The 17,921-nt window shown below is 49.2% G+C and overlaps 1 protein-coding gene across 1 annotated transcript in view; it reads left to right on the forward strand.

Moving 5' to 3' along the window:
• The window catches only part of LOC130106761 (IQ motif and SEC7 domain-containing protein 1-like), a 124,091-nt gene that overhangs the window by 44,182 nt on the left and 61,988 nt on the right, over window positions 1–17,921 (forward strand). The window lies entirely within an intron of this gene.

A 17,921-nucleotide genomic window follows, 5' to 3' on the forward strand; every position in this document is an offset into this window, starting at 1 on the left:
CAATTTGTCAAAATAACCAACATTTCCTCTGACACATAATGACATTACACTGAGAACACGTTCTAAAGGGACCAGCAGCCGCAGCCACAAGCCCCTTAATCACAAATGGGGTATCGGCCATCCTCGATGAGTTGTGTGTGTGTGTGTGTGTGTGTGTGGCACAATGCTCAGTGTATTGTGCAGGCCCATTCAAGTCATGTGCATGAGTCTGCAATCCTAAAATATGAACAACTATCCTTTTTTTTTTCCTTTTAAAGGATGGAATTGAAAAAGTAGTTGCAATCTGCAGCCTCTATGCTTGAAAAAGCAACTTGATTAGAAAATACATTTTTCTTTTTCCTCTTTTTTTTTCTTCTTTTTTCTTGTCCCCACAGAGGCAGCATTTTTGCCATCTAGACACGGCTGTAGTATTGTATAGCAGTACATAGTACATCTCGTCAGCAGTCAGGAAAAGATACCCCGGTGCCTTTTGTCAGTGCACAGGTGTTATATTCTAAGATGAGCTCATGTGTAACATCAATCTGATTTTTTTTTTCCAAATGGCTTTGGGTTATACACGCACGTCCCCCCGTGCACCACAAACCCAATGAAAACATATTGTAACATGACATCTCTTTGTTCAAGTGATGCTCCGCTTCCACCGTATTACCAATCACCGTTTTTCTTCCCGGTGCATCCGATATAATGAGAGATTGGTGATATTGCAGAGGTTTCGTCTGATGCTTATCGTCTCATCACTTCCGAGCCTCCTCTAATGTCAGCCAGAAAGGGCCTCTGAGCGCTTCAGATATATCTCCCTGTCTGATAGTAGGCATTTATAATTTCTTTGCTCGGTATCACGGTTGGGAAGGGAGAGGAAGGCTGGGAGGGATGGGGTCCAGGGCACTTCAGTAGCACACTCCTCCCCAGGAAATAAGACTGGAGAGCATGATAGCTTGTTCACAGCTGCTTTTTAGGCTTCTGCTACTCCGGGGGAACAGATTTGTCTGTGAATGTGTGATGAGATATTAGCGAGAGCTGCTGTTGTGTATGATCTATTTGTCTGGGAGTGAAAGCCCTGGTGAGTACGTAGCAGAAAGTGCAGCTTATAACAGAGGGATTAGACGGTGTGCATAGTCTTTTCTTTTCCTGCATGCATGATAAGCGCAGTGACACGCACAGGAGCTGTGGTGGTACCTGGATTTACAGCTATTCAACCTATTTGTCACCAGAGCGTCCATGTATGTATGTATTTATATGTGTATTTAGCAGCACGGTGGCACAGTGGTAGTGCAGTTGTCTCACAGCAGCAAGGTCCTGGGTTCGAACCCCGGGGTAGTCCAACCTTGGGAGTCGTCCCGGGTTGTCCTCTGTGTGGCGTTTGTATGTTCTCCCTGTGCCTGCGTGGGTTTCATCTGGGTGCTCTGGTTTCCTCCCACAGTCCTAAGACACGTGGGTCAGGTGAATCGGCCATACTAAATTGTCCCTGGGTATGAATGTGTCAGCCCTGTGACGGACTGGCGGCCTGTCCAGGGTGTCTCCCCACCTGCCGCCCGATGACTGCTGGGATAGGCTCCAGCATCCCCGCAACCCAAAGCAGAATAAGTGGCTTGGATAATGGATGGATGTATGTATTTATGTGTGTATGGTGATAGCAATGCATACTTAATGCTGATGATCGATCAGGGCGTGTGCCTGTAGACCAGTCAATAGGCGTTGTTGGAAATCCCTCTATCCCTTCATTACTGTGTCAAGATCAAAATACTGATATAGCGAATGTCCACTTCGGCTGCACCTGTCTGAACCTCAGTGGTAGTCTTGCAGCAGGGCTTCAGGGGTCACGATGGGACTTTATTGTGCCTCATGGTGAGGGGTAGAGAAGGGAGACTGAGCTTTGTCTGGCCAGGAATTGGAGGGCTGCTTTCTCTTCCGCCTGCGATCGCCTCAGGCATGTAGACGAGTCAATGATGGAGGGAGTCTCAACACAACGCAGTGCCCTCCTGCCAGAGGAGCAGAGAGAGTCCGCACTGTTATTGCAAGCATACAAAAAAAAGCATGAAAAACAAAAACAAATGCCGCGCCTCATACTTCCTGGACAGGGAGGGGAGAGGTCACAATCCCCAGGGGCCATCCTATTTTTTTTTCCAGCTATTGCTGTGAATGGGGGAGCTTGGAAACATGTTTTTGGTGGAACAAAAGGCTTATTTATTTAATCTTATCGACAGCCTGTTGTGAGTGTCCTAACAAGGCAGCTGCGAAGGGACCCAGACTGTTGTTAACATGGATCTCTGCAGCGTTGCCGTCCTATTTGATTTGAGCAATTTAGCTGTGTTGCCATTGCACATATTCAGGACCTATTGAGTCAGAACTTGAAAGAATGTGACATGTAGTTTTCAGTGATATAAGCATTATATGAGTATCTCTCTAGCTTGCAGAGCACCGCCGTACCGATAGTGCAAACAATTCATTTTCATTTTCTCTTGCCTGGGAAGTGCACTGTGGAATCCAAATGTGACTGTCAGCATCTGTTGTTATCCGTATTTGCCAAGATATGTGTGTGTGTCATGTGCGCTTTGAAACAGTGTAGTTGTCATATGTGATCCCTGCAATTTCCTCCTGAAAACAATGTTTTCCCCCCCTTAATAACGGTATTGATCGTGCAGAGTGGGAACACTATGGAGTGTTGAAGTGGTGATGCACTGCCATCTTGTGGTTCCTGGCTCGTTGCACTGTTGTGAATGCCATTTTCTCCCCATCACTCTTCCTTTCTCTCTTTTCTCTCTCTCTCTCCCTCACACTGACCCGCTGTCGCCACTTCTCACTCATTGTCTGTCACACAACTTATTTACTCTCTCTCTCTCTCTCTCTCTCTCTCTCTCTGTCTCTCTCTGTCTCTCTCTGTCTCTCTCTCTTTGGAAAGTGGAGGGAGACAGAAATCCTGCAGTACAGCCTAACAGAGGACTAGATGAGGCGTCCTTCTGCTCTATAGGCTCAGAAAGTCCCATCAACACACTTCTTTCACAGAACTCCTCCCATGTACTGCACGGAGGCACACAAAACAACACAACCGGAGTATAGCTCACTTCGCTAAAGCTGCCGAACCCTGAAAAACCATCAGAGGCAGTTAGCCAACCAAGGCAGATGAGATCAGAAATAGTGAGCTTTTACTGAAATAAAATGCTGCGTTAGTCTTGCGGTTCTATTGTGGGGAAAACTTGCTGCCGCCTCCCACCTTCCTACCCAACAGTTGTTTTTAAAAGGAGATACCATGGGTGTAAAGCATCATTAAAGTTTGATTAGATTGCCACGCAATGGATTGTGAACTCAAGTAGTAGTGTGTGTGTGTGTGTGTGTGTGTGTGTGTGTGTGTGTGTGTGTGTACACATCCACAACTGTGTGTTGCAGCAGCCCTTTGTGATGGTATCTCACTCAGCTGTCAGCCAAGGCCACATCAGCACAACCTCACAGCAGCCTCAGCGCTCAGCAGGCTGCTCGCTGAAACTCTCACACCTACGTCGAAATTTCATTAGAAAATCAGATTTTTAATGCACGTCAACTCATGACTGCACCCTCCTGAGCTTTTTTGACATTCATCGAGATCACATATTGAGTCAGCCCCGCTATAAACATTTAAACCGGGATAGTAACCTTTGGTAAGATGGCACAAATGCCCCTCTGCCATCTCTGGCTGTGCCCACTCTGATTTTTTTCCTCGGCTGTCGAGGACAAAAATGAAGATATCTCACCTTCCCCGGAGCCTCGCCGGGCCTATTAGCATTCTGCTGGCCTCTCCAGCTCCGCTATCGAACCTGATTTCCTGACACCTTCAGAGAGAGCGCTCTGCAGTCGGCTGACGCTTCTTCAAGTGGGCAGGGGTCTTGTGTAATTAGGCCGGAGCTCATTGGTACGCATTTCCTGTGATGGTTAAAGCCAGCGCTACTTCTTGTGAGGGATCGTAAGTGTGTGTGCATGTCAGTGTTTTGTGTGTTTGTCTGCATGTTGTCTGCACGTGGCTGGGCTGGCAAGCCTTCAGCACAGCTCCTGGCAGATCCAGTGGCCAGCCTCATTCGGCAATGCCAGCTGGATTAAGAAGGGCCATATGGTGACACGGGAGAGTGTTGGGAGGTTGGCACAGCAAAACCGGGGTGTGTTTGGATGTTTGAAAGACCACACAGTGACACACACACACACACACACACACACACACACACACACTCGTGTGCACAATCACTCCGAAGCTCAAAATGAAATCTAATCATAAGTCAACAAGAGCTTATGCAATTGGCTTTTAAGACACATTTGTGTGTGTGTGTGTGTGTGTGTGTGTGTGTGTGTGTGTGTGTGTGTGTGTGTGTGTGTGTGTGTGTGTGTGTGTGCGTGTGTGTGTGATATCTATGCCAATGAGTGTAGTGTATGGAAAACCGTATTGGCGGAGACATGAACGTGAGGATATTTGTCAATTTGACAGAGCGCCTCCTCTCCTCTGACTTTGCATGTGCCCTGACTACTAACACTTTGCCGTGAGCTAGCTCTTACGTTCTCTGTGGGAAACACAAAGGTTCTCTCCTTCTTTCTCTTACTCCCTCTGTTTTCCTGATGAGGGAAAAAGTGTTGGCTAGAAGTATATATAAGTATTGATCAACGTAAGGGGAACATCTATAAAAATGTATCTTGCCGGATCACTACACCAGCGGTGGTTTAACTACATGCAGTAAAACTGGTGTTCAGCATTGGTAACCGTATGCTGCACCGCTGCTTCTCCCACTTGACTCTTTGCACTTAGTAGGTGATATTAAACTCCTTTATTTGATTAACGAGCTTAAAGCTATACTATAGGGTTTCCACTGTACACACACACACACACACAATCATGCACACACATGCATGCATCCAAAAAAGTGGGAACAAGCCAGAGCTTGAGAGTGTGCATGGGTTGTGGGGCTGCACAGCCGACTGTATGAAAATTGCGGTGTCGATTCATCTCTCAAAGCCATTTGAAACATAAACGGCATTGATTCTGCAGCATTTACATATGGATGACCTATTTGCTGCAGCCAATAACATTACACCACTTAAGTAAAAGCATGCAAAATGTACTGGTTCAGGGCTAAGGTTACCTAGTGGCTAAGTTTAGGGACTGATTTATTTTCCAGTGATTTTGTTGACATTTTAAATCTGTGAATTGCTACTATGCACATATTGCATGGTATGCAAAAGAATGTGTTAGCGTAGTGGCCTATTCCATTGCCTGCCAACACGGGGATCGCCTGTTCGAATCCCCGTGTTAGCTCCAGCTTGGTCGGGCGTCCCTACAGACACAATTGGCCGTGTCTGCGGGGGGGAAGCCGGATGTGGGTATGTGTCCTGGTCGCTGAACTAGCGCCTCTCTGGTCGGTCGGGGCGCCTGTTAGGGAGGGAGGGGGAACTGGGGGGAATAGCGTGATCCTCCCAAGCCCTACATCCCCCTGGCGAAACTCCTCACTGTCAGGTGAAAAGAAGCGGCTGGCGACTCCGCATGTATCAGAGGAAGCATGTGGTAGTCTGCAGCCCTCCCCGGACTGGCAGAGGGGGTGGAGCAGCGACCAGGACGGCACAGAAAATAGGGCAATTGGCCAAGTACAACTGGGGAGAAAAAGAGGGGGGGGGGGAGCAACCAAAAATAAAATGGTGTGTCTAAGAATCGTGACTAACACTCATGCTCTCAATTCTAAGCCACAAAGTCCTGATCCCCACTAAATCCAGAATTGTGCAGCCCTAATGTGTTCCCTCAGCCACTCCCCCAGCTCAGTAAACAAAAAACAACAATACCCCAGTCCCAGTGACCTTGGCTTTAATTTTGGGTAGGTTGACATTGCTCTGTGCCACTGAGTCTACCAGGGATGTAAATGCATCCCACCCTCGAGACTCCTGAGCCATCAGCCCTGTGGTTTCTGTCTCCGGCCCGATGGGGGGGGTGGGGGGGTGTCTATAGGTGGTGTTGCTCATGGCTCTCCAGTGGGGATGGCTCCTTTCTGGCCTCACCGTCTACACAGTCACCTGCCTGTCTTCCTGTCTGCTTTGTGACACTGTTATCAGGTGATATGTCAACAACAATATCATCCACGTGGAGGCTCCTCAGCTCCCAGGTGGGTCCTCCTGCCAGGCCGGACCGGGGAGCCAAGTCACAGTTATTCAGCATGCTTTCACTGCCACCGTGCCTGCATGCTCCGATGAACCTCATCTTTTCCTGCTGCAAAAAAAATCGAAACTTTATTGATGTTGCTTGAAGGATAATTCCATTTTTTTACAACCGGGGTCTTACTTTCACAATTTTTGCTGTTGTGCACGTCGAGTAATATGATATCCTTTTACTCACACGCTTCATTGTGGGGAGTCTGGATACGAGGCTGCAGCTTTACAAAGGCATCTTATGGTGCCACGGGCACATGTGTTTGGCACGTTTCAACAAGTCCGATTTAACCCAGTTATCCAAAGCACGCAATTGGAAGTGAAAATGACAGTGAATGTTAAAAGTTATTACCCAAAATAGGTCCGCGGTGGTGTAGCGGTCTAAGCAGCGGCTTTGTGTCGATGCAGTTGCCCACTGGGGACCGGGGTTCGCGCCCCGGTCTCGTCAGATCCGACTATGGCCGGATTCGATGAAGCAGCAATAATTGGCAGCGCTGTCTTCGGGAGGGGGGCGGAGTCGGCTTGTGTTCGTCACATGAATGCGTCTCTGTGTGTGTCGGAAAAAGCAGTGGTTCGGCCTGGAGTCGCCTCGCCACTTTCGTGACAAGGCGACTCCTTCGAGACTGCCGGCCGGAGAGATGCAGTTGGCAAACGCATGCAGTACAAGGGTGGGAGTTTGAACTAGAATAGGGATCGATTGGCCACTAAATTGGGAGAAAAAGGGAAAAATCAGAAATAAATTGGGAGAAAAAGTTATTACCCGAAATGTGCGATATTATCAACAATGGTGGACGGCACGGATCACATTGTTCAGCAACGTGGACTTCACTTCGAGGAATGTCCCATCCTAGTGCCCATCAAATACTTTCCTGCACCTGTGGTATTGAGAAGTCATAGATAACGGGAATATAATGTACACTAAGGTTTTGGATTGTTTTTGAGAAGACAGGTTTAAGGCTTGTGTTGTAAAGCAACACCTAGCGGTGCTCCCATGCTCAAAATCTCCCAGATGAAGGCGGCGAGCGAAATGATATCAAAACTAACATGCACGCGGGCAAAAGCTACAAAAATGAGACCCAGCTTGCAAGAAAACAGAATTATCCTTTAATTTCTATTTATTATGTCCCACTTTTATGTGGTTTCTACAGTAGGCCCACATGATGCAACGGCCGTGCAAGTTTTATGTCATGCATGCTGGCGGTGTCTCCAGCCATGGCTGTGGAACAAGAAGTTTCCAGCTCCTTTCATGCCGCTCATTTCGTCTTCTAGCCCATTAGCGGCACGGCCGTCCAGAGCCGCGGAGCCCCTGCCCGAGCCCCTGCCCGCGCCCAGTCAGCCTTATTAAGAGCTTTTACCTGACAAGCTGTTTGCACAGTCCCTCATTAGACCACAAAGCCTCATCCCTCTTGAAGGCAGCACAGGGAAATGCATCGACTCCACAAGAGAGAGGTGTCGTGTGTGTGTGTGTGTGTGTGTGTGTGTGTGTGTGTGTGTGTGTGTGTGTGTGTGTGTGTGTGTGTGTGTGTGTGTGTGTGTGTGTGCAGTGCATGAGAAAAGGGGAGAAAGGGGAGAAAAAATGTATGGAGTAAAATAGAAAGGAGGGGAGTAGTATGGAGGGAGGGAGAAAGAGAAAAGAAGTGAGCGTGAAAGAGACAGTGAGTGAGAGATGGTGACAGTGGGTGACAGAGAGAGAGAGAGCAAGAGAGAGAGAGAGAGAGAGAGAGAGAGAGAGAGAGAGAGAGAGAGAGGCATGATAATGAGCCTTACCTCTGACACATCCTCTTGTTTCTATGGAGACCAAGGAGCCAATCCCGTTGCCCTGTCGAGGACCGTACTATGGAGAGCAGATAAGAGGGTTGAAGTGATGATTACGATGATGCTTCTCAGTATTCATGGGAAGGGGTGAAACCTCCTTGCAGCCCTCCCGCAGGTTGTGCTTTGGACGCCGGAGCGGCTGGACGCCCCTGCCCCGACGGCGATGCAGAAAAAAGCATCGCCCAGAAGGCTTTTAAATACGCTCTGTTTATCAGCTGTAAACAGGCAACCTCTCCGGCTCTTGGTCTCTAACAACACACACACACACACACACCTCCCCCCCTCCCCATCGTCGCTGCTTGGGCGCTCCTCGTTACATCACACGCGCTGTTTCTCTGGCTCGCCTGTGTTTGTGACGGGGAGGGAGAGGGAGAGTGGACGTGAGTGCGGTTGTGTGCACACGTTGTCCCGTCGCCGAGTCCCACTTACCAGCGTTCAGGATGGACAAACCAAGCGTGTGGCGTGCCGTGGTGAGCACCTCGGACCCCCGGCGAGCGCGGGACACAGCGTCCCACTCCAACAGACCCGGCTCGGCCATGGGTTACCGGCTGTACGACATGTGAGTAGCGTGTGGGTTTTGTGTGAATGAGGGCTGGACCCGCCGACTGGGCGGAACTGCTCTCGGCTCCATTGATGGAGAGGACGGCCGGGTGGGTGGCGGTTCAGTATGCGGTGTCTGTCGCTCCAGCGGCTGTGCTGAGTCACCAGCGGCATTCAGACCTTGCTCCATCCTCCCCTGTTCCCTGCCTGCGTGTTTGAAGTAAACAAGCCCTGTCCTGAGGGTGCAGCTGCTAGGTGGAGGAAACAGCCCTGGTTCTTTTTTGTGTGAATGTTATGATGAACAATTCAGCAGGAGAATAAGTATTGTTGTTGTTTTTTTTGTGGTTGTTTTTTTTGGGGGGGGGGGTGGCTTGATGGCTTGTTGAAGCACATGTTATTTTCATGTGAGAGTGGTCTAACATCACAGTAGATTGGTGTGAGTGGTGTTTTTAGAGAGTGATGGCTGGGGAGAAATGACTCATTCCTGGATGATGCTGTGACAGCTCTTATTGGGCACATGAGTTCCTCCCAGCTCTGTTTTGTGGTGTGTGTGCGTGCGTGTGTGTGTGTGTGTGTGTGTGTGTGTGTGTGTGTGTGTGTGTGTGTGTGTGTGTTTATGCCTGCATGTGTGTGTATGAGAGAGAGAGAGAGCGAGAGAGAGAGGGTGTGCGTGCATGTGTGGGTGTGGGTGTATGTGTCTGTGTGTGTCTGTGTGTGGTATTTGTAGAGCTTGTGTGTTTAAAAGAAATGCGGCTTTGCTGTTATTTTTGGGATGGTGTCGGCCGAGTCCTGCAGTCTGTGTTTTTAATGCTTGCCTTTTTGCTTCAGTCTGTCATCTTTTAAAAAAAAAAAACACACACACACACACACACACACACACACACGTGTCATCTGCATTGGGAATAATTGGTTGCGAAGCAGAACTGAAATCACATCTTTATCAACTGCCAGTTTTATCCCTTTTGTTTTTTTGTTGTTTTTTTGTTTTGTTTTCGTGGCTTGACTGGTTGGTCTGGGCTTCATCTTTTAGTGGTTTGGTGCCAGTTTGTCCTCCAAAACCAGTGATGTTACACAATGATTACATGACAAAATGTGTAGCGTTGTTATAGCATTGCAAAGGGGTAAAATGTGCCAAAATCACCCTTGTTCACGTCTCCCCTCAGTTAGCTGGCATCACCTTTCCCTTTACGTTTGGGTGTTTGGTGCATGCTGATGATGTGGACCCTCTGATTTATGTGAAACCTAAATCAGAGGGTCCACATCCTCGCCCAGGTTTCCCAGTCCTGCACTTGACAGCGAATGCGTGGCGCGTAATTAAAGTAGCCTGTCGTCACATGATCCAGTACCGTTTACGGGGATCGGTTAGCTTAATTAGTATGCCCAGTCCCGCACAGGTGATCTGCCCCTGCCGCTCGCCGGCCTCCCCTCGTATCCGCGTCTACGGCGCACCTCGCCGCAAATCAAGCGTATTCCTTACGTCCTCTTTTACATTTGCAGTTAGCGGACGCCTTTATGCAGAGCGGCGTGAAAGAGAGTCGGCAGTTAGCGGGTAAATTTGCCGGCTGGCGTCACGGAGCGCGGCGTGGTTATCCCGTCATATCAGTACTATATGAAGCGGTAGTACATGTGTCTCATAGTATCACACCACAGTCCAGAGCTCACGTCAAGTGCGTCTTCCAGCATCGAGAGGTGGCGAACTGCAGAATCAGAAGTACAGAGTAGATGTACTCTGCCGCAAATTACGCCGTCAAGTGCAAGTAGAAGATGACTCGGTGGTACACGGCAGTAGTTGTGGTGGTGCTCAGGTAAGTGCAGGAGCAGTTCTCATTTCTCTTCACAGTACAAGCTTCAAATATTTCATCATTACAGCGGTGAACAATACTCTTTTCTGGATGACGCTACCTGGCAAATTGCTGAGCATCCCCGTCTGTCTGTGTTTTTAACTTTTCTCCACACCACCAGGTTTTCAGTCACAACCCCAACCCCCTCGCCCCCGCCGTTTTTCCCCCTGCAGCTGAGGTCTGAGGAGCAGAACCAGTATTCTTTTTTTTGGGGGGGGGGTGGCGTTTCCCCCTTTTTCTCCCCAGTTGTACCCGTCCAATTACCCTACTCTTCCGAGCCATCCCAATCGCTGCTCCACCCACTCCGCCGATCCAGGGAGGGCTGCAGACTACCACATGCCTCCTCCGATACATGTGGAGTCGCCAGCCGCCTCCTTTCACCTGACAGTGAGGAGTTTCACCAGGGGGACGTAGCGCGTGGGAGGATCATGCTATTCCTCCCAGTTCCCCCTCCCCCCTGAATAGGTGCCCCAACCGACCAGAGGAGGCGCTAGTGCAGCGACCAGGACGCATACCCACACCTGGCTTCCCACCCGCAGACACGGCCAATTGTATCTGTAGGGACGCCCGACCAAGCCAGAGGCAACACGGGGATTCGAACCGGCGATCCCCGTGTCGGTAGGCAATGGAATAGACCGCTACACTACCTGGACGCCAGCAGGACCGTTTTGACTGTATTGCTCACTTGCGAGATGTCAGCAGTTTAAGTCGGGGTCCGGGGTCAGGTTGAGAGGAAGGGCAAAGGTTGCGTAGGATCTCTCACATTGTCAGGCACAAGTCGTTGTTGTTTTTTCCCGGTGCTTGTAGGTGCGCGTCAGATTGACACTAATGCGTCAGCTTCCCCTTCCCTCGAGGCGAACTTGGGTTTCAAGGTATCTGCCCAACACACCTTTAATGAGGAGCCGGGGCTGGATGAGTCTGTTGTGTTGTAAATGTCACGTCACCATCACTGCTGGCAAGCCTCGGCCTCTCTGGAATTGTAATGTGGCGGCCTTAACACCAGAAGGCAAGGGGCAGGTTTTTTGTTGACTTAGCCGAGGAGCTTATTGGCCTCAGAGAAGAACTATGATTTACAGCTACGGCCACCCCGGAGAGCTGCAGAGGTATTTCTGGGTCGAGTCCTCTAAAATAAGCTTTGACTCACGAGGTGTGCTTTGTTTAGCTTAGTGCGGTGGAACAGCAAGAGCACCTTTTTTGTATTCGTAAACTATGATCGACCCGGGTCTGTCACACCGCTGCAATTTATTTGGCCATTTGAAGGGGGGGGGGGTTAGGTAATTGCCTGTCACTCAGTTTACTGGTGCAGAGGAATGCATGGCCAGACTGCACACCGGGGAGAAATCTGCCCAATTAGCACACGAAGAAACAACCGACAGTTTGGGGCGAAATCTGCAGTCCAGAGTTGATGAAACATCTTTTTGAGACGGTACGGATACTTACACGGTGATGGTAGCCCAAATCCCAACCCTGAGTTGTTCGGCTGTGTGTTTTTCCCCTGTGCTGTAGGTCTGTAGACACGTTGCACCAGTACGTTGCCTGGTACCCCCGCTAGCAGTGGCTGCTCCTCTGTCTGCGCGCAGGTAAGAGGTGCCTGGTCCGTCCATTCACCCGCACATCGCCAGACCCGCCAACTCACAATAGAGGTTTATGCACTATCCCGGTAATACTTAGTTGCACAAAAATGTGAAGTAGTTCTCTATCATATGCCAACTGCTGCAGTCCCAGGTCGTGAGAGATATTTATGGGTGCTTAAATGTGCATGTCTTTTCTTCTGAGAGGGGCGTGTTTGTTAGGCTCCTCGTCTGTGGCTTTAGCATCCAGGCTGTTTGATCTTTCCGCGTGAGGTCTGTGCTGGGGTTTTTTAAATGGCCTCCTTGCACTGGAACCCCTCCATCTTCCCATATTAGTAAAATAAACAACGCATTAAAGTGGACAATGTGGCTGGTAAAAAAAAAAAACCCTCCCGGGTTTTACCGTTTGTTGAGATCATGCCGTGCGTTGTGAGGGAGGCGTTTGTGTGCCGGGAGGGCAGGGATGCCAGCTCCCTGTTATTGGCTGGTTGATTTCTCATTTCAAAGGCCCCTGTCCGAGTGAAGCCGGCGCTGATGGAAAACAGAGTGCGTCACTGGAGCTGGGAGCCACTGGCGGCACATTCCTTCACTTTCAGCCTGTGACAGCGGCGAGTGCTGGGTCTGCAGACTCAGACGGTTCAAAGAGAAAACCGCTACAGCACAGAATGGCCCAAGCCCTTACCCAGCAGGAGTTATAGGGCGCACGCTGCTATTGCATAAGACTGCGACCACATACAAGACATCACACTGCCAGCACATGTGAATGTGCTGTCTCTTTACATATCATCAGTGGGTGAGGGTGCGATGCCCCAGAACTGCGAGTCAGTCGCCACACACTGGTTAAAGCAGGGACGCATACTGTATGTATGCAAAACTGTCATCTTAATCACCCAGTCACTCTCATGCTGCCCCTAGCTACAGTATACGGTTCTCTGTGGTGAGACAGATGACTACCCAGTATAGCGGCTGGGAATACAGCGAGGGAAGTGCTGCAATTATGAATTCAGTCATTTGGTCTAGGCCATTAACTCATCAACCTTTTCATCTCCTGCAAATGGCTTTGACAGAGAACAGAATATCCCAAAAGCCTCGGGTCATATTTTCATTCTTTGCAGAAGTGATGAGACAGAACAGCGGGCTGAGGTATTACCGTTGCACAAGTGTGAGGTAGGTTAGTCAGGTATCTCAGCCAAACGTTCGTGTTAAACAGTGCTAGGATGTTTGAGTTTGGCACGGGAGTGCAAACTTGGTTTAAGCGGGGCCCAGCTGGCCCCATGGCCGGCATTTGCCTGCTAACGTTACAGCAGTTGGGGCATTTATAGGTTGGCGCTCACCGTACACGGGCCGGGGTGGCGTTGGATGAGGTTGCAGCGTTAGACCGGGGCTGTGTGAGCCCTCGTGTAAGGATTATCAGCACCGCTTGGGAGATGTAGTAGTTTTCTCAGGGGCACATCTCAGCGACGTGTAGTTTCTTCGGGGTAGTAGCTAGTGTTTATCCATCCTCTACTTGAAACAGCCCATAATAGGCCCCTTCAATTGCCAACGGCAGCGTGAGGGACTGAGAGATGGAGTACGGAGGGAGAGTTTGATGCCACAGAGAAGGAGGCGTCTCCAGAACATTTTGTTCCTGTGGCCAAATCCACCCAGTTATCAGGATACATGTTTATGAGCAACACTGTTATATAATGAAAACGGTGCCAAGGCATCTCTCCGCATGGATCTTATGGCTGGGTTCAAGTGCTCTTATTCGTATCCGTGATATGTTCTGCTGACTGTTTTCATGGGCGAAACGTCGCCCAAGTTCTGCACCACCCGGCCGCTTCCGAAGAGCGCGCGCCCAAGCGACTTGAGTCGTGCGCCCCTGTTCTTGTCTTACATTCGTTTTGCTTTCATGACTCCGCGATTTCTGCGCGTACTGTGCGTGATTATTTTACACAAGACCGGCTAATCCCATCAGTGATTTAGAGCGGTTAAATGATAGCGTCGTGCCGACGCCGTCGCAGCCATACACCTCTGCACACAAAACGGCGGCGCTCGGCAACACGCGGTGACACAATCGATGTACAAACCAGCCAACATAAGCCATAATCTGTTTAAAATGAATAAATAAAGATTTAGTGTTTTTTCTACTTCGAAACAGTCTTTTAAAATTGTGCTCGATGTGACAACAACAAAAAAAATAGCCTGCTATGTTGGACGTGTGCTGTGCTGGTTGTCCTGTGTCGGAGTGTGCCCTCTTTGACAGGGAAGACAGTGTTCTCCATCAGTTCTGTTGCCCGGCCTCGGGATATGAAAGGCATTCCAGATAGTTGGCAGAGACAGCAGACGATTGGATCAACCTCCACCCAGATGCAGAGGATAATTTATGCGTCATTTTGCTCTCTCCATCTTCGTCTGTCTGTCTTTCTGTCTTGCCTGCTGTCTTTAATACAAAGCTGATGCTGGGGGAGTGTTGGCGTTTCTGCTCTCTTTATCGTTATCTCCCCCTCCTCCGTTGCCTCCCTCTCACTCCCCAACTCTGCCCCCCCACCCCCTTTTTGCCTCCGCTCTATGACTTCATTGCCTCTCCTGCACCTATCTTCTGCATGGCTTCTTGCAGGCCGGGGGCTAAACAGCTGCACTGTACAATCTGTGTCCATGCAAGCTGTGCTGTAACCTTCATGTAAGATTACCTCCCCAGAGCTCCTCTGTATAACATGATATTAAATGATATTATCTGCCCTTTACTTGAAACTAACATGCTTGTGAGAGACTCCTCATCGTTTATGCATCCCCATTCAGTGCCGGCTGTAGTATCTCCCCTCCCTCCTATCTGTGTCCTTGCAGTCTTCCTTACACAAAGCCTCGCTTTCCTCCTCATCTGTATAATTCAAATGGAAAGTGTTAATTAGCTTGCGAAGCATTGAGGCCAATATGCAACGATTTCAGACTTGACATTGGAAATTATTCAGATGTTCATTTTAGAAATGGCATGTTCGATCCAGCAGTACTGAATAACGTTGAATAATGAAGAAATGCACGTTTTGGAGAAATGCAGTAATGCATTAGTGGTTGTGTAAGTGTTTGTGTTGTCTGGAACAGGTGTGGGGTAAACTGTTCACGCTGCTGTTTTTTATCGAACGCTTCTTTGATGCAGGTCCAAAATAAGAAGTACATTTGATTTTCTTGGGTTTTGTGTTGTTCTGTGAATGAATCACCAATCATGCCCCCCCCCCCCCCGTCATTGTACCAGTGTGCTCTCACTACTCGCGAGCATAAGCGCTACCGCAACCTGCCACTAGGGGGCGGACTATTCTAACACATCCTCTTGTCATTCACACAAACTCATTGCTTCGTTCCTTTCCTAATTCCCGTCCACAGTTAATGAACCCCTGTTTATATAATTGTCATTATCAAGGATTTAAAAAGACAGATGGACTTCTGCTTTACTTCATCGTCGTCGGAGATAATCCTCCCTTTTGGGATGTATAGTTCTTATTGCACCTTCTGCCCTGTTCACCATCAGCCGTCTCCTTTTCCTGTCACTCTTGGCGTCCTTTCCATCTCTCTGCTATCTTCCAGCCTCCCCTGCCACACCTTCTCATCTTCCCATTGTATCTTCTGTGTATTACACCACCTTTTTCCAGACTGTCGCTCCGTCGCTAAGCCAGTTCTTCTCCTCCTTTAGCCCCTTGTTTCACCTCTGCTCACATGCTGTTGACCTGAAGATTTTCTCTCAGAGGGCAGCAGGCCATTCACTGCTGATGTGTTTATGTGTTCCCATAAACACGAAGCAGACCGTGACGAGCAGGCGGCGATGAAACCCTCGCCGCGGCTTATCGGTGATTGGCTGGGTTAGGCCTAGAGAGAGGTGGGTCTCCACTCCACTTTTAATGGCCGATATCAGCCCCCATGTGAGTGCACTGTATGCACCGGGAGAGACTGAGAGACAATGACAGCTTGTCACCGGCCTCTCTACGTGATCTCATTTGTTCTGATTGATGACTCAACAGAGATCACTGGGCGTCCATTTGAGGCCTCTGCTTTCGGCAAAACCTTGTAGATTCGTATTGATTCAACAACAGCAGAATGGGCTCATTTAGAAATCATATTTCCATCGCTCGACCGCACACATGCGCACACACAAACACACACAAACACACACACACTCGTTTTTGCACTCACACAGTCGTTAGCATCATGACGCCCACTGGACAGCTGACCTTGTCTCTGACCCTGGTAGTGATGCAGTGGGATTTATGTGGCCATCACAATAAGTTGACCCCCATCAAGAATGATGGTAACCAAGACATGAGCGATGGGTTGTGAATATGCATCACCTAACGTCGGTATTGAACCCGGCGTGCTTTAAGGTACAGCTCTGACATACTATAGCAGTTGTATGCAGAGGTGAGTGTTGTATTACACGGGTGACATGGTCATGTAGGAGCCAGTCTTAAATGTACAGTCAGCAGTTTACATACATGATGCACACGACAGCCATCTGCATGTTGGGCAACCTGCCCATCCTCATCAAGTAATGTCTTGAGGCATTTGTAGGTTTATATTTTCTCTGCTCTTTATCCCGTTACATCCAGTGGACAGTAATGTGTGTTTGAAACAGAGCCATCTGTGTTTCATGCCAGGGATTATTTCAGTAATTGCTCCCGTTTCCCTCTGACACAATCCAGCGTATTTTGCTCATGGAAACAGCGGTGGCCTCAGCCACAGTCACCACTTTGGGCATCGTCACATGAATTAGAAGGAGAATTAAAGGCATTTTCCACCTGGCATCATCAACATAATAGTTAATCAGCCTAGGGCGTCCGGATGGCATAGTGGTCTATTCCGTTGCCTACCAGCACGGGGCTCGCTGGTTCGAATCCCCGTGTTACCTCCGGCTTGGTCGGGCGTCCCTACAGACACAATTGGCCGTGTCTGCGGGTGGGAAGCCGGATGTGGGTATGCGTCCTGGTCGCTGCACAAGCGCCTCCTCTGGTCGGTCAGGGCGCCTGTTCGGGGGGGGGAGGGGGAACTGGGGGGAATAGCGTGATCCTCCCACATGCTACGTCCCCCTGGTGAAACTCCTCACTGTCAGGTGAAAAGAAGCAGCCGGAGACTCCACATGTATCGGAGGAGGCGTGTGGTAGTCTGCAGCCCTCCCCGGATCAGCAGAGGGGGTGGAGCAGTGACCGGGACGGCTCAGAAGAGTGGAGTAATTGGCCAAGTACAACTGGGGAGTAAATGGGGGAGAAAAAAAATCAGCCTGACGAGTGACCAACGTTACTGATATTTTTGAATGATGAGGAAAAATAACTTTCACCATAAGGAGGTGACGGGCCAGCGCACCAAGAAGTTTGTCCAGGTTTTCGGAATTCACCATTACATTTTAGCTTCCGCTCTTCTAAAATATCCCCCCTGTGCTTGTGTTTACCTTCTGACTGAAGTATTCTGTGCTTCTTTCCCCCCTCATACTAAAATACTATTAGTTAATGAAGGAAGTCCAGCGAGGTTAAATACTGACAGTAGTAACATTTTAACACAAAAGAGGTTATTTTTCCACAGATTCAACAAAGGACCATAGAAGAAAAGGGCTTTGTCATTGTGTGGTCGATTCCGTGAGGCGTGTTTAAATCAGGCAGCCTCCATTGTGACAAGTGGCTGATGGATGGTGCGCGGATGAATCAGTTCCTCACGAAAGGCTGTTAGTATGGCCTTGTGCATCTTTGCGGTGCTTACACATTTCTATAAATTGGCGTTGAAGGCAGAGGAGACCCATGTTGTATCAGGAGCTTTGTGAAGGGGGGGGGGGTCATGTGGAGAAGGCCAGTCAGAGGAGACACCAATCTAACTACACTAACTAGCAGCGGTGCCGTGTGTCAGTTTGTATGTATGCATGTGTGTGTTTGTATACTTGGGTCCACTTGTTTGCGCGAATGCTTTTTATTTTTTTATTGCGTTCATGTGTTTGGGGACTGATGGATGCTGAATATTGATGAGAGGCCCTTCCACACCCCTTTCCCATGGC

This window comes from Lampris incognitus, chromosome 2 (genome assembly GCF_029633865.1).
Source record: "Lampris incognitus isolate fLamInc1 chromosome 2, fLamInc1.hap2, whole genome shotgun sequence".
NCBI lineage: Eukaryota > Metazoa > Chordata > Actinopteri > Lampriformes > Lampridae > Lampris > Lampris incognitus.